General features: G+C 42.0%; 1 protein-coding gene and 1 non-coding gene across 11 annotated transcripts in view; both read right to left on the bottom strand.

Moving 5' to 3' along the window:
• CECR2 (CECR2 histone acetyl-lysine reader) overlaps positions 1–20,803 on the bottom strand; it is a 119,844-nt gene that overhangs the window by 84,780 nt on the left and 14,261 nt on the right. The window lies entirely within an intron of this gene.
• Positions 9,017–9,126, bottom strand: LOC147373017 (U6 spliceosomal RNA). The gene has a single exon (XR_015165007.1). It is a non-coding gene; the product is annotated as a U6 spliceosomal RNA (small nuclear RNA).

Raw genomic sequence — 20,803 nt, 5'->3', positions numbered from 1 at the left:
ATACATGAACACCTCAGGAATCCTGGGCAGTAAAGGGTTAACCTACTAAGTTCTGTGTATGCTCAAAGAATTACAACCAACTTCATTTAATTATTAAGTAGCCAATAAGCTAATCTCTGTGGCTGGTTAGTGCACTAATGAAATAAGGCCTTCCAGCTCAGAGCTGTCATTCTAATCAGGACACTGTTCTCGGCTAGTAGAAAGAGATGGCAGGATCTAAGCACTCACATTATGAATTTGGGGAAAGAGAAAAGAATCTATGTCATATTTCACTCTTTGTGTTTAAAGGTACCCAAGCTCCTGAACTGACATTTAAAGAAAACTCCAGCCAACGACAGCAGACCACACATTCTTTTCAAGTACACATTAAATAACTAGCAAGCCCACGTTATGGACCACAATACAAGTCTCAATCAACTTTAAAGGATGCCAACTTGAGGCAAGAAACTATGGAGTAGAGGAGGCATGTATCCCCAAAAGAAAATAATAGACAAAAACAACAGACAACCCCACTAGCAAAGACAAACATATCCCCACATACACGCTGGCTACTGGTTACTTCTTTTAGTGAGCTGCTTCTCTACATGTTCTTGACTTTCTCAACTATTACATTTGCTCTTATTGTTATAATGTCTTCTTATATATTAAGAACATGTACCACATGTTTTCATATTCACTATGTTTTTTCTTTACAGTTTAATTTTGCATTAAAATTATGAATATGAGAAGTTAAAAAAAAAGATGCCAACTCTACTTGTCTGACCAAAATAGAATTAAGTTAGAAATCAATAACAGAAAACTCTGACAGATCCCCAAGTATATGAAACTAAATTAACATACTTCTAAATAACTTTAGGAAAAAAATCAAAATAAAAGGGTGATAAGCCTGAATGCTTTTCCCTCAGATGAAGAACAAGACAAGGATGACTGCTCTGGTTGCTTCTATTTGACGTTTTATGGGGAGTTCTAGACAGAGCAATAAAGCAAGAAAAATAAAAGGTACCCAGATCAGAAACAAGCAAAACTGTCTTATTTATAGACATCATCACATCATCTATGTTGAAAACCCAATGGAATCTACAAAAATACTGCTAAAAAAGTGAATTTAGGAAAATTACAGGATATAAGATCAATATATAAAACTTAATTGCATGTTTATAAACTAGCAAAAAACAACTGGAATCTTTTTAAAATGTACAACAGCACAGTAAAAACCAACTTCTTAAATGATTAAAAATTTTTAAAATATACAACAGCATAGAAAACAAGTATAAAATGCTTCAGGAAAAAATCCAACAAAAGGTAGGACCTAAACTGAAAAACATAATATTTTTCTGTGAGAAACTAAATAAAATCTAAACAAACAGAAAAGACTAAATACTATTAAAAGGTCAATTTCCCACAAGATCTGTATATTCCTCACAATCCCATTCAAAATCTCAGCATAATTCTAAAATCCATATAGAAGTACAAAGGACATAAAATAGGCAGAGTGAATATAACTAACATTATTTAATTTTAAGAATTATGACAAAATTATAGTAATCAAGACAGTGTGGTATTAGCCTAAAAACAGACAAGTTCAATAATGAGACAGGATAATGGTCCAGAAGTGAGCCCACACATATGTAAGCAACTGATTCTTTATAAAAGGACAAAAGCAATTCAATGAATAAAGGATGTCCTTTCAACAAATGGTGCCACAATATACACAAAACAAATCAACAGTTGTGATTAATGCCTCACACCATAAGCAAAAATCAATTCAAAATGGATCATAGATCTAAATATAAAATCCAAAACAGGGTTTCCCTTGTGGCTCTGTGGTATAAAAAAAAAAAAAAAAAAAATCCACCTGCCAATGAGGGAGACATGGGTTTGATTCCTGGTTCGGGAGGATCACATACTGAAGAGCAACAGGGCTGTGCGCCACAACCGCCGACCTAGAGCCTGGGACCCGCGCCTGCTGAAGCCTGCGAGCCCTAGAGCCCACACTCAGCAACAAGAGAAGCCCGCGCACCGCAACTAGAGAGCAGCCCCAGCTTGCCGAAACTAGAGCAAGGCCCATGGAGCAACAAAGACCCAGCACAGCCAAAAAAAACACAAATATTTTTTTAAAACAATAAAACCTAAAGAAAATATTAAGAACAGCTTCCCCAGTGGCCCAGTGGTTAAGACTCCACACTTCTACCACAGAGGGTGTGGTGGGGAAGTTCCACATGCCTCAAGGTGCAGCCCTCCTCCGCCAAAGACAATGTAAGAGAAAACCTCTGTGACCCTGGGCAAGGAAAAATGTCTTAGATATGATGATAACAAAAGCACAACCATAAAAGAAAAAATTGATAAATTAGAATTCGAAAATTGTAATTTATTAATTAGAAAAGACAACTCATAGACTAGAAAAGAGAAAATTCATAGACTGAAAAAGACAACTCACATAGTGAAAGAAAAGATATGTAAATAATTCTGACAAAGAACTTCCATCCAGAACATATACACCTAACAGACTAATTTTTAAAATAACCAAAATATCCTAATAGAAATTCCATCAACAATACGTGAATCACTAACACACACATGGAAAGGTGCTGACTATCATCATCATTAGGGAAGCAGCACTCCACACCACCAGAACGTCATAATCACACAGACGATACTGAGCAGTGATGATGAGGGGAAAAACTGGAACTCGTGCAGCCACTGTGGTAACAAGTTAGGGGTTTATTATAAAGTCAAACAACTCCAGTTCCACTCCTAGGTACCCAGGCAGGAGAAAAGAAAATACATGCTCACAAAAATACCCATTAGCAAATACACCAAGTTATTATTCATACCAAAACAAATGGTGGAAACAATCCAAACGTCCACCACCTCACAAAAAGATCAAGAGAGAAGAGGAGTATATCTTTATAACGGAATATAACTCAGTCAGAAAGTATTCGAGGGACTTCCCTGGAGGTGCAATGGTTAATACTCTGCGGTTCTACTGCAGGGGGTACAGCTTCAGTCCCCGGTTGGGGGACTAAAATCCCAAATGTTGTGCAGCCAAAAAGACAAAAAGGGTTCAAAAAAGAAAAACTGAGGACATATCCAAAAGACATAGGCTTACCTGAAAGAACCACAAAGGCCAAAGCTAGGACAATTTGGGCAACAAAGCTCACAGAGCAAAATGAGTATCCAGAGTCTCCAGCTGACAGTAACAGGCTGAGGAGACATGCTGTCAACAAAGCATAAAGCTGAAGCCAAGACTGAAAACCGAATCAAAGACGGACACGTATTCAAATAAAGTCTGGGTTTAGTTAGCAGCATTGTACCAAAGTATCTTCATTTTGACAAATGTACCCTGGTCATGTAAGATTAAACATCAGGAAGGCTGGGTAAAAGGTATTCAGCAGGAGTCAGAAAACTAATGTCCACTGACCGAAATCCAACCAGCCACCTGCTCTTATCAAGTTTTATTGAGGAAGTTCACCCGTGGTCCAGTGGTTAGGACTTGGTGCTTTCACTGCCAGGGCCTGAGTTCTGTCCCTGGTTGGGGAATTAAGATTTCGCAAGCCACATGGCATACCAAAGGGAAAAAAAAAAAAAAATCTACTGGAACATAGCCATACCCTTCATTTACTTATTGTCCAGCTATGGCCGCTTTTGCCTTACACTGGCAGAACTAAGCTATTTCAAGAAGAGACAATCTGTCCACAAAGCCTAAAATACTTACTATCTGGCCCTCCACAGAAAAAGTTTGCTAACAGGGTAATACATGAACTCTCGGTACTGTGACAGTAACTTTTCAGTAAATCTAAAATGATTCTAAAATATAAAGGGTTCGGGGCTTCCCTTGTGGCTTAGTGATGAAGCCACACTCCTGCCAATGCAGGAGACATAGGTTCGATCCTTGGTCTGAGAAGAATCCACACGCCACGGAGCAACTCAGCCTGTGCAATGCAATTACTGAGCCCTCATGCCACAACTACCGAAGCCCACGCGCCCTAGAGCCCGTGCTCAGCAAAAAGAGAGGCTACCACAATGAGAAGCTCGCTCCGCAACTAGAGAGTAGATCCTGCTCATTGCAAGGACAAGGCTCTCTTGGGGTCCCCTCAACCAACTGTACAAAGATAGATGAGATTATGATTACACAGATATGCAGCCAGTTACTTAAGAGAGCCCCCACCCCCTTCAGAACCTCTCCCCTCTCTCTGGCCTTCCCAGGCTTGCTGGCTTTCCTCATGTTCCCAAACCTGGGAGAAAAGCAGATGGCAGTCAGCACAGGACTCAAAATGCAACCCCTGTTTAAATACAAAGATTTTAAATTCAAATTGAAGTGTTCTGCAGGAAGCAAGACATTGCGAAGCGCCTCCCCTAGGGGCTGGGAGGTAGTGATCTCTGGCTTCCTTGATCTCAGCTGCGCGACCCCATAGACGGCAGCCCACCAGGCTCCCCCGTCCCTGGGATTCTCCAGGCAAGAACACTGGAGTGGGTTGCCATTTCCTTCTCCAATGCATGAAAGTGAAAAGTGAAAGTGAAGTCGCTCAGTCGTGTCTGACTCTTTGCAACCCCATGGACTGCAGCCTACCAGGCTCCTCTGCCCATGGGATTTTCCAGGCAAGAGTACTGGAGTGGGGTGCCATTGCCTTCTCCGCACCACTCCTTAATAGTCAGTGGTAGGAAACCACTACCACCTACTCCAGAACACCTCATGGCTGCGTGTTGCTGAGCCCTCCACTTCCCCCATACCTTTTTTTTCTTTTGTGTATTACAAACCTCTTTTCCTCAGTGAGGCAACCTGAGTTTGGGATAAAAACTGAAGATATTCCTGAAGATTACACTGCAACTACACTCACAGGGCAAAGACCTGTATTTTTCAACTTCAAGGAAGCTAAAACATTTTTAAGAAAAATTTACAAATCAAACACAAAACATTATCTAATACCTGGCGGTGGTTTAGTTGGTAAGTCGTGTCCGACTCTCGCGGTCCCATGGAGGTAGCCCAGCAGGCTCCTCTGTCCATGGGGTTTCCCAGGCAAGAATAATGGAGTGGGTTGCCGTTTCTTTCTCCAGGGGATCTTCCCCACCCAGGGATCGAACGCAGGTCTCCTGCCCAGCAGGCAGACTCTTTATCGACTGAGCTACCAAGGAATTCCGTTTATTCTAGGCATGATCCCTGCAGGTACAACATAGTAGATACTGTCCAGGTCCTCAGAAAGTCTGAAGAAAAATGAGGAAGCTCACACAAAATGTGGAAGCCAAATGTGATTTCTAGATTTTTTTAAAAAAGTAATACTATTTTAGAAGTTAATATAAAATATATCCAACTATGATATGTTCACTTGAGAATAAGCCAAATAAAGAAAATATAATCACCACAGAAGCTTCAGCTTGCCAGCTTTAAATTTGAAGATATGCTTAAAGAATGTGTCTCTTAAATCTTAAGATTTCTGAACAAAATTCAGAAAGGATGACTAACTATATTTACGTTAGTAAAATCCACCATTTCCATTCATGGTGTACTCATGCCTAAGCACACTTCCGATGCTCCACTCACCTCCCACACCGTCCAAATCCTAACCACATGCACAAGTGGTCTTCCCAGGAGAAAACCCGGAAACATCAGAGCGGAAGACAACTTGCCTCACCTGAAGATGAGAAAGCGGAGGTCCAGCGAATGGAGGAGACCTCCAAGGTCCCAAAGCTAAAACTTGGAGTGAGGCCAGGCTCCCCAGCCTGGCGGCCCAGCGCCTGCCCTGAGCAAGGCCTCCCTCCCTGTTCCGCGTCCCTGCTGAACCAGACCAGCTCACACCTCTGAGCCCAGTGCTTCTCCTGCTTCAATATGCACAGGAATCACCTGGAAACCTCACTTAAATTCAAAGTCTGAAACAGCAATCTCAGAGTGAGGCCTACGATTCTGCATTTCTAACAAGCTCCCAAGCGATGCTGCTGCTGCTGGTCCGCGGTCCACGGATGGAAGGGAAGGTCTGGCAGCGTGCGATTCTATCCTAGCCCATTCAGACTTTTACTTCCTGTACAATTTATGACTCCTGAGTCTACAGGAAATCTCCCTAGCCCTCAGTCTTCTCATAAAAATTCTGTTTTATAAGGCCCAAATGATAGAATTCATACATCTATTCAAAATTCTTGGCATTTACTGAATTTTTGGTGAATAGCTAATTTGAATACAACTTTTAAGTTGGCATTATTCAGGTATTTAACATGTTTTAAGGCACTTAATTTCCATATGAATTCAATGGGTAAGTATATTATCCCCACTTTTAAAAATGAGAAAACTGGGTGTGCCGGCAGTCAGTGTCACAGCGCAGTGCCACACAGGTGCAGAGCATGGCCAGGGGAGGACGCCCAGGTTGGCCCACAACCTGCACTAAGCACCTCACTCTCCAGAAATGCTGTTATTTTTCCTCCTCAACTCCAAATCCCAGTTCACAATTTCCACCACACGTTTCTAACTTGAGGCTGTGTGTAAGCCCAACCTCAGCGTGCCCCACGTTTACCACCTTCACCCCAGACGCAATCCTCATCTCAATGAAGAGTAACTGCATCTGGGCGGCCCCCAAGCCAGAGTCCCAAGACTCACGGGGATGGGAGAGTCCTCCCATTAAGTCCGCACCCCCTCCTCACAGCACTGAGCTTTACAACACCCACACTGTCCTGAGGTGAAATTCACAGATAATGATGCCTTCTTACAACCATAAATATAACTTACAACCATGAACATAATTGATATATGACCCCAACTATAATCAAGAGAAGACAGAAATTAAGTACATAATAAAAAGTATTCCAAAATGTAAATGCTTAAGCATGGACTCACTAGAAGACACAGCAGTCATCTGTTAACACAGAACCCAAAATAAAAACACAGACCAACACCGAGCTGAGGTGTAAGCAATTAACTATGATCAGTGATGAGTAAGATACGATATAGGATATTCCCAAACAGTGAAAAACTCTCATCAACGTTTCAAACAAAACAGTATCATCTTTCCTTGGTTCTGAACAGTGGCACTACTAAAAATCTTGGTACCTGTTTAAACACTGCAAAAACTACCCTTGTTGACAGGTAAAACCGTAAGTTTGGATTTAAATCCCAGTTTTTCCTTTACCTGCATGAAAGACCTCAGGCTGGACGTGTGACGCCTAGCACCCCCACGCCCATCCTCTCTCCACCAGTGCTGCCTCTGACCTCTGGCACCAAAAGGCCTCCACAAATTCCCAGAACACTCTGGGGATGACACACCCCTGGGGATGGAACTGGGTCCAGTACTAGTCTCTTCAAGCCACTGTCCAACCAACTCTGTGTCCAACCCTCACCCGAAGCCCCATTCAATCTCCAGCTTGGGTCAGCAGCGCTCACCAAGGCAACTGGACAGCCTGGTGGCTGCCTTTCTAGTTCCAACCTGCTGCCTCTGTACTAAGAGGGAACTGAACTCTACTTTCCATTCAGTCAACAAATATTTTCTGCACACTGACTATAAGCCATCCTGCTCTAAACACTATAAATCACAACATTCTCCTGCTCAAACTAGAATAGCTCATCACCTATGGCAATTTTTCAAACAGTGCTCTATTTTTATCTGTTTTATATACTGAGTTCCCGCATAAAATTTCCTTTTAACAAAGTGATTCACAGCTTTAAAAGTTTGAAAACCCCGACTTCAGAATAAAATCAAATAACCTTCCTATCTAACCATCACCTCAGCACTAACTGAGCCTCATCTCCTGTACCCCCATCAACCTTGCAGATGGTTCCACAGTGCCATCCCCTCTCTGGCACAGTCTCTTCCTCCCTTCCACATGGCCTGCCATCCTACTAAGTGACCCTCTCTCTGTACCTATGCACCTGTTAATTCTCTACCCAGCCTTCCAGGCTAAGGAAGCTGTGAAACCGTCCCAATTCCCCTACACCCATCCCCCAACAGGCTCAGCTATTTTTTTTGTAAAGCTACTAGCTTCTGCTGTATTTTGCACACTTTCATTTCACAAATACTGTACTACAATAGTCTATTTGAACATCTACCTCTATAATATCTCCCCTTCTCTCTCAGAGTTTGTGGGCAGTGACTAAGTCTTTTACTTTACTTTCTGGCACCTGTCAGTGTACAGAGCTCTCCTCCTCTCAAGGGTAAGCTGCCTGAGTGATATTAGTAGGTTTCTCTTCTTCTCAATCTAAAATATAAATTTCCCTACCTGTTGATGTAGGCAAAACCAATACAATATTGTAAAGTAATAAACACTCTCTGATAAAAAAAATAAAAATAAAAAAACAAAACAAAAACAATAAATTTCCCTACCCAAGTGATCAAAATAAATATCACTAACAGTAAACAGCTTCCTAGGTGGCACAGTGGTAAAGAAATCGCTTGCCAATGCAGGAGACACGAGAAATGTGGGTTTGATCCCTGGGTCAGGAAGATCCCCTGCAGAAGGAAATGACAACCCACTCCAGTACTCTTGCCTGGGAAATCCCATGGACAGAGGAGCCTGGCAGGCTACATTCCATGGGGTCGCGCAGAGTCGGACACGACTGAGCACGCAGGCACACACACAACTAATGTTTACATGAAAAGACGGTCATGGAAGGAACAGTCCTACTCACGGCTCGGGGGAAAGTTTGCAGTGATCCAAAACACATCTGCTTCACTGACTATGCGAAAGCCTTGTTGTGATATGGATCACAACAGACTGTGGAAAATTCTTAAAGAGATGGGAATACCGGACCACCTTACCTAATTCCTGAGAAACCTGTATGCAGGTCAAGAAGCAACAGTCAGAATCAAACATGGAACAATGGTTCAAACTTGGGAAAGGAGTATGTCAAGGCTATGTACTGTCACCCTGCTTATTTTTTGTTTTAAATATTTATTCATTTACTTTTATTTATTTTTAATTGAAGGTAATTGCATTACAGTATTGCATTGGTTCTACTGAGCATTAACAGGAGTCAGCCATAAGCACCCATGTCCCCCCACTTCCCTCCCCATCCCACCCCTCTAGGTTGTCATCGAGCAAAAATACGGAATGCTTCACAAATCTGCGTGTCATCCTTGCACAGGGGCCATGCTAATCTTCTGTATATTCTTCCAATTTTAGTATATGTACTGCCGAATCAACTATCACCCTGTTGGTTTGTCTTATATGCAGAGTACATCATATGAAATGCCAGGCTGGATTCAAGGCTGCACAAGCTGGAGTCAAAATTGCCAGAAGAAATACCAACAACCTCAGATATGCAGATGACACCACCCTGATGGCAGAAAGTGAAGAGGAACTAAAAAGCCTCTTGATGAAGATGAAAGGAGAGAGTAAACAGCTGGCTTAAAACTCAGCTGGAAGATCACGGCATCTGGCGCCAGCACTCTGTGGCGAACAGAAGGGGAGGGAGCAACAGTGACAGATCTTATTTTCTTGGGCTCCAAAATCATTGCGGATGGCGACTGCGGTCACTGAGAGTAAAAGATGCTTGCCCCTTGGAAGGAAAGCTGACAAATCTAGATGGCACATTAAGAAGCAGAAACATCACTTTGCCGACCAAGGCCTGTATAGTCAAAGCTACAGTTCTCCAGTAGTCATGTACGGACGTGAGACCTGAACCATAAAAAAGCTTTCGAACTGTGATACTGAAGAAGACTTGAGAGCCTCTTGGACTGCAAAAAGATCAAACCAATCAATCCTAAAAGAAGTCAACCCTGAATATTCAGTGGAAGGAATGATGCTGAAGTTGAAGCTCCAACACTTTGGTCACATGATGAGAAGAGCCAACTCACCTGAATCTAGCGAAGACTGAGGGCAGGAGGAGAAGAGGCTGACAGAGAATGAGATGACTGCATGGCATCACCAATTCAACGGACATGAGTTTGAGCAAACTCCAGGAGATACAGTGAAGGACAGAGAAGCCTGCACACTGCAGACAATGAGGTTGCAAAGAGTCCGACACAACTGATTTCAACAGTAACAACTTGAAATCACAGCAGCTTCTCACATGAAATAGTAAGTACCCACGGACACATATGAAACAATCTTGCTACAACTGTTTAACTTGAATCTAATCTTGAGTTAAGAGAAAAATTCAAAACATGTAACATTCTGTAAGACAACTGACTGACACTCATCAAAGGGTTATAAAAAGCAGAAAGTCAGGAGGACTACTCTAGATGAAAAGAAATTAAACAATATCCAGGTGCAATGCAAGAAACCTTGACCAAAACCAAACCAACAATGAAAGATATTTTTCTGATGGAGGCAGGGGGAGGAACTGAATATCAGATTAGATAATACTATAAATATGATAAAGTTATATTATGAAACTTTTTAATTTTCCTTATAAGTATTAATAGTATTGTGGCTGTAAAGGAGAATGTTATTTTTATATTGTTCTTAGGCAATGTATGCTGAAATATTTAAGAATGAAATATCATGATGTATGTACGATAAAAAGCCTTTGACTGTGTGGATCACAAAAACTGTGGAAAATTCTTAAAGGGATGGGAATACCAGACCACCTCACCTCCCTCCTGAGAAATCTGTACGCAGGTCAAGCAGCAGCAGTTAGAACCGGACATGGAATAATGGACTGGTTCCAAACTGAGAAAGAACGTCAAAGCTGTATACTGTCACCCTGTTTATTTTACTTCCATGCAGAGTACATCATGGGAATGCCAGACTGGAGGAATGAAGTACAAGCTGGAATCAAGATTCCCAGGAAAAATATCAATAACCTCAGATATGCAGATGACACCATCCTTACGGAGAAAGCAAGAGGAACTAAAAAAAAAGCCTCTTTATGAAATTCAAAGAGAAGAGTGAAAACGTTGGCTTACAACTCAACATCCAAAAACTGAAGATCACAGCATCTGGTCCCATCACTTCATGGCAAATCAGATCAGATAAGATCAGATCAGTCGCTCAGTCATGTCCAACTCTTTGCGACCCCATGAATCACAGCGCACCAGGCCTCCCTGTCCATCACCAACTCCTGGAGTTCACTCAGACTCACGTCCATCGAGTCAGTGATGCCATCCAGCCATCTCATCCTCTGTCGTCCCCTTCTCCTCCTGCCTCCCAGCATCAGGGTCTTTTCCAATGAGTCAACTCTTCGAATGAGGTGGCCAAAGTACTGGAGTTTCAGCTTTAGCATCATTCCTTCCAAAGAAATCCCAGGGCTGATCTCCTTCAGAATGGACTGGTTGGATCTCCATGCAGTCCAAGGGACTCTCAAGAGTCTTCTCCAACGCCACAGTTCAAAAGCATCAATTCTTTGGCGCTCAGCTTTCTTCACAGTCCAACTCTCACATTCATATATGACCACAGGAAAAACCATAGCCTTGACTAGACGAACCTTTGTTGGCAAAGTAATGTCTCTGCTTTTCAATATGCTATCTAAGTTGGTTATAACTTTCCTTCCAAGGAGTAAGCGTCTTTTAATTTCATGGCTGCAGTCACCATCTGCAGTGATTTTGGAGCCCCCAAAAATAAAGTCTGACACTGTTTCCACTGTTTCCCCATCTATTTCCCATGAAGTGGTGGGACGGGATGCCGTGATCTTCATTTTCTGAATGTTGAGCTTTAAGCCAACTTTTTCACTCTCCACTTTCACTTTCATCAAGAGGCTTTTGAGTTCCTCTTCACTTTCTGCCATAAGGGTGGTGTCATCTGCATATCTGAGGTTATTGATATTTCTCCCGGCAATCTTGATTCCAGCTTGTGTTTCTTCCAGTCCAGCGTTTCTCATGATGTACTCTGCATATAAGTTAAATAAACAGGGTGACAATATACAGCCTTGACGAACTCCTTTTCCTATTTGGAACCAGTCTGTTGTTCCATGTCCAGTTCTATCTGTTGCTTCCTGACCTGCATACAAATTTCTCAAGAGGCAGATCAGGTGGTCTGGTATTCCCATCTCTTGAAGAATTTTCCACAGTTTATTGTGATCCACACAGTCAAAGGCTTTGGCATAGTCAATAAAGCAGAAATAGATGTTTTTCTGGAACGCTATTGCTTTTTCTATGATCCAGCGGATGTTGGCGATTTGATCTCTGGTTCCTCTGCCTTTTCTAAAACCAGCTTGAACATCAGGAAGTTCACGGTTCACATATTGCTGAAGCCTGGCTTGGAGAATTTTGAGCACAATGACAGACTTTATTTTCTTGAGCTCCAAAGTCACTGCAGATGGTGACTGCAGCCATAAAATTAAAAGACGCTTGCTCCTTGGAAGAGCTATGACCAACCTAGACTGTGTATTAAAAGCAGAGACATCATCTTGCCAACAAAGGTCCATCTACTCAAAGTTATGGTTTTTCCAGTAGTCATGTATGGATATGACAGTTGGACCATAAAGAAAGCTGAGCACCGAAGAATTGATGCTTTTGAACTGTGATGTTGGAAAAGATTCTTGAGAGTCCCTTGGACTGCAAGAAGACCCACCCAGTCCATCCTAAAGGTAATCAGTCCTGAATATTCATTGGAAGGACTGATGCTGAAGCTCCTGTACTTTGGCGACCTAATGCGAAGAACTGACTCACTGGTAAAGACCCTGATGCTGGGAAAGACTGAACGTGGGAGAAGGGGACAAGAGGATGAGATGGTTGGATGGCATCACCACCCCGATGGAAATTAATTTGAGAAAGCTCTGGGAGTTGGTGATGGACAGGGAATCCTGGCATGCTGCAGTCCGTGGGGTCACAGAGAGTCAGACACAACTGAGCCTGACCATGCATTTTATGCATTATTTAAAAAGTGCTTATTTATGTTTATACACAGTGTGTATGGGCTTCCCGGGAGGCTCAGCGGTAAAGTATCCTCCCCTGGAGGAGGAAATGGCAACCCACTCCATATTCTTGCCTGGGAAACCCCATGGACAAAGGAGCCTGGTGGGCTACAGTCCACGGGATTACAAAGAGTCGGACAGGACTTAGCAGGTGAACAGTTCTGTTCAGTTGCTCAGTCGTGTCCAACTCTTTGCGATCCTATGGACTGTAGCACACCAGGCCTCCCTGTCCATCACTTCCAATGAGCAGTTGTACAACAACAATATTCCCATCATCTGAAGCAGAACTATATTCTGAAGAACTATCCTCTTCTGAGAAACCAGTAGTATATATGCTGCTCAGACAATCAGAGAAAGTATCTGTATAAAATTCACCAAAAAATGTTTCTTCACTCAAAATTTTGTGACGTCATTTTTTGAAAATTTTACACCTATTATATACACAAGGTTGGAGCAAAAACCCAATGGAGCAAAATGTGAATGATAATAACAATACTGAATTGTATAATGAACCCGTGATCAATATGAAGCTCTAACAATGTTACACGATGATGTCAATGGTATCAAGTCTACCAACATGTCTCCAATCAACAACATTTTGGTAACAAAACATGTATTAATACATCTCCAGTTAATACAGTCATAATTGCATGCAGGTGTAAGAAATACTACAGAGAAACCCGAGCACTTTGCTCAGTGTCCTCCAACACCAACATTTTGCACAACTATGATACTGCCACCAGCAAACTACATCCACTGATCTTATTCAGATTTCTCCAGTTTTACTTGTACTAATCTGCATGTGAGTTTGCATTCACAGCTTTTTATCCCATTAATCATTAAGTACTTGAGGAACCGAATGCAAAATAAACAAATTGTTTTTGTTTCTTAAATTATCGTGTACCAACTATCTCAATAATCTACTCTTTATTTTCATCATCAAATTCCGTCCTCCAGAGAAACAGCTAACACACACAATGCTGATGCTTCTGTAGCACCACTGCAGCCAATTTTTCTTTAAGATTTATTTATTTTTTGGCTGTGTCGGGTCTCCTTTGCTGCATGCAGGCTTTCTCTAGTTGCGGAGAGTGGGAGCTATTCTCTAGCTGCAGTGCGCAGGCTTCTCTTTGCACTGGCATCTCCTGCTGCAGAGTACGTGCTCTAGGGCACCTGGGCTTGGGGAGCTAGGGCACACTGGCTCAGTAGTTGTGGCCTCAGGCTGCAGAGCACTGGCTCAGTAGTTTGGCACAGGCGCTTTCTTGCTTCCCGCCATGTGGGATCTTCCCGGACCAGGGACTTAACTGATGTCCCTTGCATTGTAAGGCGGATTCTTAACCACTGAAACACCAGGAAAGCCCGCTGCAGCCAACTTTTGAGGAAAATCCCCTTTCACAAACCCAGAATGAAGATATGTCTTTTTCAACATAAAATGATTTCTGTATTCTCCAGAATTAAGCTGAACTTTGCTTCTAAGGGTTAGCCCTCTGGACTGTCCCAGACAGTTCTATGCAAGTAGAAAAGTACCACTTACTTCTCAGAGATCAAATGAAGAGCTATAAAGATACTTCTCATACACTATCAACAAAACATGCAAAAAGCAACTATAAAACCACAACTGTAAAACTTCTAGAAGAAAACACAAAAGAAATTCTTGGTGATCTTGGGTTAGGCTATGATTTTTTAAATACAATACCAAAAGCATGATCCAAAAAAAAAAAAACCCGTTAAGTTTGATTTCTCGAATTTTAATATTCTGCTATTCAAGAGACACTGTTGAGGAGTTCCCTGGTGGCCTTGTGGTTAGGATTCTTGGCTTTCACAGCTGTGGGAGGGATTCAATCCCTAGTTGTGGAACTGAGATCCTCCAAGCCGCGTGGCAAAAAAAAAAAAAAGACACTGTTAAGAGCATTAAAGATAAGCCCTAGAACAGAAGAAAATATTTTCTCAGTATGCACCTTATAAAGATCTTCTATTGTAAATACATGAGAAACTCTCAAAACTCAATATTAAGAAAACCCATTTTTTTAAATGAGCAAAAGATTTTTTTTTTAAATGGGCAAGGATTTTAAAAGATAATTCTCCAAAGTATGTGGATGGCAAATAATACTCGGTACAATTAGTCATGAGGCAAATGTCAATTCAAAACACAACGAGACAGCAGTATACACCTATTAGGACAGTTTTCAAAACCACACTGACAAGAACACACTAGACAGAGAGGAACTGAGGCTCACGCACAACTGGAGGGAATGCCGGAAACCACCACACTGCTTTCCAAAGGAACCGCACACTTTCCGGCACTCAACAATCCCGCTGCTCGGTAGTCACAATGACACCTGTACATGAGCGCTTAGGCAACTTTATTCATGATCGCCCAAACTAGAACTAGCTCAAATGGTCTTCTGATGAATGGATAAACAAACCGGTGTGTCCCAACACAGGAATATTTGGCAATAAACAGAACTAACTGCTGACACATGCCACAACAGGAATTAACCTCAAATGCACTCTGCCAAGTAAAGACATGGAACCCAAAGGGCTGCACACTGTACAGTTCCATTTATGTGACACAGATGAGTGACTGCCGAGGGCTAGAGGAAATGCTTAGTTACCAAGGCGCGTGATCAAAGTTCTCGGGGCTATTCTACGCCTTGACTGTGACAGCGTTCCACAACCGTAAAAAGTCACAGAATGTACACGGGGCTGTTAACATGCATAAAGTATGCTGCTGCTGCTGCTGCTGCTGCTGCTGCTGCTGCTAAGTCGCTTCAGTCGTGTCCGACTCTGTGCGACCCCATAGACGGAAGCCCACTAGGCTCCCCTGTCCCTGGGATTCTCCAGGCAAGAACACTGGAGTGGGTTGCCATTTCCTTCTCCAATGCATGAAAGTGAAAAGTGAAAGTGAAGTCGCTCAGTCCGACTCTGAGCGACCCCATGGACTGCAGCCTACCGGGCTCCTCTGTCCATGGGATTTTCCAGACAAGAGTACTGGAGTGGGGTGCCATCGCCTTCTCCGGCATAAAGTATACACTAATTGAAATAATTTAAAAAGAAATTTGTTTGGAAAACAATTTGGCAGTTTCTTATAAAGTTAAGATGACCCAACAATTCCATGGCTAGCTATTTACTCAAAAGAATTGATAACAAATATCTACACCAAGACTTATAAGTGAATATACGAAGTGGAAGTCACTCTGTCGTGTCTAACTCTCTGTGACCCCGTGGGCTCCTCTGTCCAGTGAGTTCTCCAGGCAAGAATGCTGGAGTGGGTTGCCATTTCCTTCTCCAGTAAGTGAATATACAAGCACTTATATTCATAACAACTGAGACACACAACAATACGCCTCTCAAAATCATGCTGACCAAAGCCAGATACAAAGGAACATGGACTGTGAGACTATCTATGTGAAATTCTAGGGATGGCAAACTAATCTACAGTCACAGAAAGCAGATCAGTGACTGCCAAGGGACACAAGGAAAATTCGGTGGTGACAAAAATGTTCTATATTTTTGCGGGTGATTTTTGACTGCGGTATGCGGCTTGTGGGATCTTAGTTCCCTGAACAAGGATCAAACCTGTGCTCTCAGCAGTGGAAGCACAGAGTCCTAACCACTGGACCACAAGGAAACTCCCTCAAAATGTTCTACATCTTGATTGAAGTAAAGATACTCAAAAGGGTGCATGCATTGGTCAAAACTCAAACTACATACTTAAAAAAGATGCAAGTTTATTGTATTTATAGTCAACAAAACTGATTTTAAAACACAATGTTAATGAACACTTGACTCTTAGCATAACCCTATGGAATGAGCAAAAAACTCTCCAACAAAGAAGCTGAGGCTCAGAGAGTCTTGTCCACACCTTGAGCACTGCCTGGACTGGAGCCAGTATTATTCCAATGAAATCTTTTTTCCTTATTATTTCACCTCACATATTTACAGCTTGAAGTTTAAATCATTTGATCAACTTTTCCCTATTACTGGGATAAATGACTTGGCTTCAATCTGCTTAAAAACTATCCCCAAAACCAAACAAATATGTAATCCAGGATAGAGGTGAAGGACAACATCTATAAAAGTCACTGTGGGGACAAGTGACAACATTCAGATATTGATATATTACAGGATTATTGTTAATTTCTTAAATGTGAATATGCTGATGCAGTCATGTGGGAGAGGGTCCCTATTCTTAGGAAGCGCATGGCAAAGTATTTCAGGAGAAAAGTATCACACTGCCAGCTTACTTTCTAATGGTTCATCAAAAAAGAAAACATAAAGTAGAATGTTAACAACTGGTGAATCTAAACTAAAGGTATGCAAGGCTCATCTATATTTGTCTTTGAACTTCACTGTAGATTTGAAACATTTTTAAGTATAACGAAAAAAGACCTGAAGCTTTACAATTTTTTTTATCATTTACAAATTATTTTACTTTGTAAATATTAGTATATCAATGTTTATCCACTTTAGATGAAATTTTCAAGAAAAAAAAATTATAAAATCAGATACTAGAAACAGTTTTGAATCAAACACTTTTAAATCTATGAGTGAAAACTATAAACGCCAGTCTTCCCCTGGCAGTTCAGTGGAGAGGAATCCGCCTGCCAATGCAGGGGATACAGGTTCCATCCTTGGTCGGGGAAGATCCTAAATGCCTCAGCGCCTAAGCCCGTGCACCACGATTCCTAAGCCTGTGCTCTAGAGCTCACAAGTCGCCACTACGGAGCCTGCATGTTGCAACTACCGAAACCCGTGCGCCTAGAGCCTGTGCTGGCATAAGAGGAGCCACTGCAGTGACAAGACCATGCGCTGCAATGAAGAGCAAAGCCATAAAGACCCAGAGAAGCTAAAACAAATAAAATTTAAATAAAATTATTTATTAAATTATGAATGCCAACTTTTAAGTGTGAAAAGAATGATACAATTTGAAAATAACAATTTGGCAACTATTATGTAATAACTGACTCAGGCAAAGCACTGTGCAAGGATTAAAATGGGTGAAATTTTGATGGTAAACAGGACATTTACATAGCATCTCCCAACCAGGTATGTCTCCTATTATAAGGGAAAGACAGTAAATTCACAGCGGAGAGAGCTGGCAGACACCACCTCAAACCAAGCAATGATAATAATAACCATCGCCATCGGACTAAGTGACATCACGTGACTCTTGATCTGCTGCCCTAAGGACACACCGCTCCTTCAGCACTCCTGCCAAAACACAGGACCTCAATTTCATCAAGAGAGTGCATACAACAAACCCATATTGAGGGACAGTCTCCTTTTCAAAAGGTCAAGGTTATGAAAGACAAAGACTGAAAAACTACTCTAGGCTAACAGAGCTGAAAGAGATCCAATGGCTAAATGAAACACATGATCCTACCTTAAAAACCCAAGCCACCAAAATAATTTCTAAAATACTACTTAATTTAAAATCATAAAAACCTATAAATTACACATTAATATCTAAAGATCTTATTCAGTATTAATTTCCTGATTCTGATAACTGTACTATGGCTATGTAAGAAAACGTCTGTATTTTAAAGCTGTTGAACTTTAGTCATAGCCAGACTAGTCTCCCAATGCATGGTTCCCTCTGTTCAGCCATACAACCTTGCCTCTGGTTTAGAGTTTATTGGGATTGGGATCTAAAACCACTTGTAAACTCTGATATGGTGAAGTCAATTATCCTTAAAATTTATTGCCATTAGAGAGTATTTATGTATTTTATTAATGTGTTTGCTTCCTCCTAAGTAAAAGTCTCGAGAAGGCAATGGCACCCCACTCCAGTACTCTTGCCTGGAAAATCCCATGGACAGAGGAGCCTGGTAGGCTGCAGTCCATGAGGTCGCTAAGAGTCCGACACGACTGAGCGACTTCACTTTCACTTTTCACTTTCATGCATTGGAGAAGGAAATGGCAACCCACTCCAGTGTTCTTGCCTGGAGAATCCCAGGGATGGCGGAGCCTGGTGGACTGCCATCTATGGGGTCGCACAGAGTTGGACACGACTGAAGTGACTTAGCAGCAGTATAGTATATACGTTAGTCACTCAGTTGTGTTGACTCTTTGCAACCCCATGGGCTGTAGCCCGCTAGGCCCTTCTGTCCATGGGATTCTCCAGGCAAAAATACTGGAGTGGGTTGCTATCCCCTTCTCCAGGGGATCCTCCTGACCCAGGGATAGAACCAAGGTCTCCTGCATTGCAGGCAGATTGTTTACCATCTGAGCTAAAGGGAATTCCTTTTTAAGGCATAAAAACACTGAAACGTTTAGAAGTGAGGTGTATCGTGTCTGCAACTTACGCTCAGGGAACAGACAGGCGGTTCCTAGGCAGAGGTGGTGTGATGGGTAAACGGGCCAGCAGCACAAATCTCCTTTCATAAGGGGATGGGATGTACAACATGGTGACTGTGGTCAGCAATACTGTGTTGTACGACTGGTATGTGAAAACTGCTGAGAGAACAGATCTTAAAAAGTTCTCTTTGCAAGAAAAAAATTTTGTAACTATAGGTGGTATTGAATGCTAGCTAGACTTGTTGCAGCGATCAGCCCTTAATATATACAAATATGGAATCATTATGCTGTTCACTTGAAACTAACATGTTATATGTCAACTGCATTTCAATTAAAAAAAAGTACAGATAAGTTGACACATGAGAAACACTAAGCAGTGCCTGGAGCACCCATAGTGGGCACCAAATTCATGTTAGTTTTTGTCATGAAATGTAAGATAAAAATTGACTATGAAATTCAAGATGAGACTTCAAACATAGACAGTAATAAGAGAAGTCTAATGAACAAAAACACTAGTCCTATCTTGGGTAGAAAAAAAATCTTTCTGTCCATGGCTGTTATGATAGTAAACAACTAAAAATAAAACCTCAATGCTCCATTGAGGATTGGTTAAATAAAATCAGACCATAAATGCTCCGAAGCTATTAAAGTCACAATGTATGCTATGAAAGGGCATTCTACATCGTGTATTATTGTTAACTGAATTAAACAGGAATCTGGAGAGTATGTAAAAGCATGAGCCCATGTTTATAAAATATTTAATACACGCACATACCCTTCTTTGGGGGGCAAGGAGTGCAGACTCCCCCAGATGCTTGGGGGTTCCTGCAGGATGGACAGCAGTGGCGGCGGTGGCAGGGGGAGGCTGAAGTCTTCCTATTAATCCCCTTAATTTCTGCTCCTCCAAATGCAAGAGTTTGGTTTGCATAGAGGATTCTTGTTGTGACCTAAATGCTTTTTCACACTAGCATGGTAACCCTTGTATTTCCTAAACTACAATCCCAAGAATGGGGATTGATCCAGTGCATCTTTTCAGGCAAGATGTCAGGTTACCAGCCAGGATATAGACTTAATATAGACACAGGAGGAGAGAAAGGGGGCAAAGGGCAGGTAGAACAGTCAGATTAACTTCCAAAAATTTTTGTACAGCCAGGAAGGAGATAAGACAAACAAATAAGTGAAGGAAATACTCCTTTCTGTGGAGCTGTTACTCCCCCAGGCATGGGGAACTGTGATTAGAAAGAACATATCACACTGCTGGGCTTCCCTCATAGCTCACCTGGTTAAGAATCCACCTGCGATGCAGGAGAACCCAGTTCGATTCCTGGGTCAGATAGATCTGCTGGAGAAGGGATAAGCTACCCACTTCAGTATTCTGGACTGGAGAATTCCATGGACTGTATAGTCCACGGGGTCGCAAAGAGTAAGGCACAACTGAACGACTTTCACATCGCACTGATAGCTATCCTGTTTGTACATAAACTCTCGTTACAGAAGGATCAGAGTCCCATTTAAGTAGTAGTCTTCAGTTCAGTCGCTCAGTCGTGTCCGACTCTTTGCGACCCTGTGGACTGCAGCACGCCAGGCCTCTCTGTCCATCACCAACTCCAGGAGTTTACTCAAACTCATGTCCATTGAGTCAGTGATGCCATCCACCCATCTCATCCTCTGTCGTCCCCTTCTCCTCCCGCCTTCAATCTTTCCCAGCATCAGGGGCTTTTCCAATGAGTCAGC

Source organism: Bos grunniens, chromosome 5 (genome assembly GCF_055505025.1).
Source record: "Bos grunniens cultivar Pamir isolate PY7600 chromosome 5, Bosgru_T2T1.0, whole genome shotgun sequence".
Classification (NCBI taxonomy): domain Eukaryota; kingdom Metazoa; phylum Chordata; class Mammalia; order Artiodactyla; family Bovidae; genus Bos; species Bos grunniens.
This window is presented reverse-complemented; position numbering and strand designations above follow the sequence as displayed.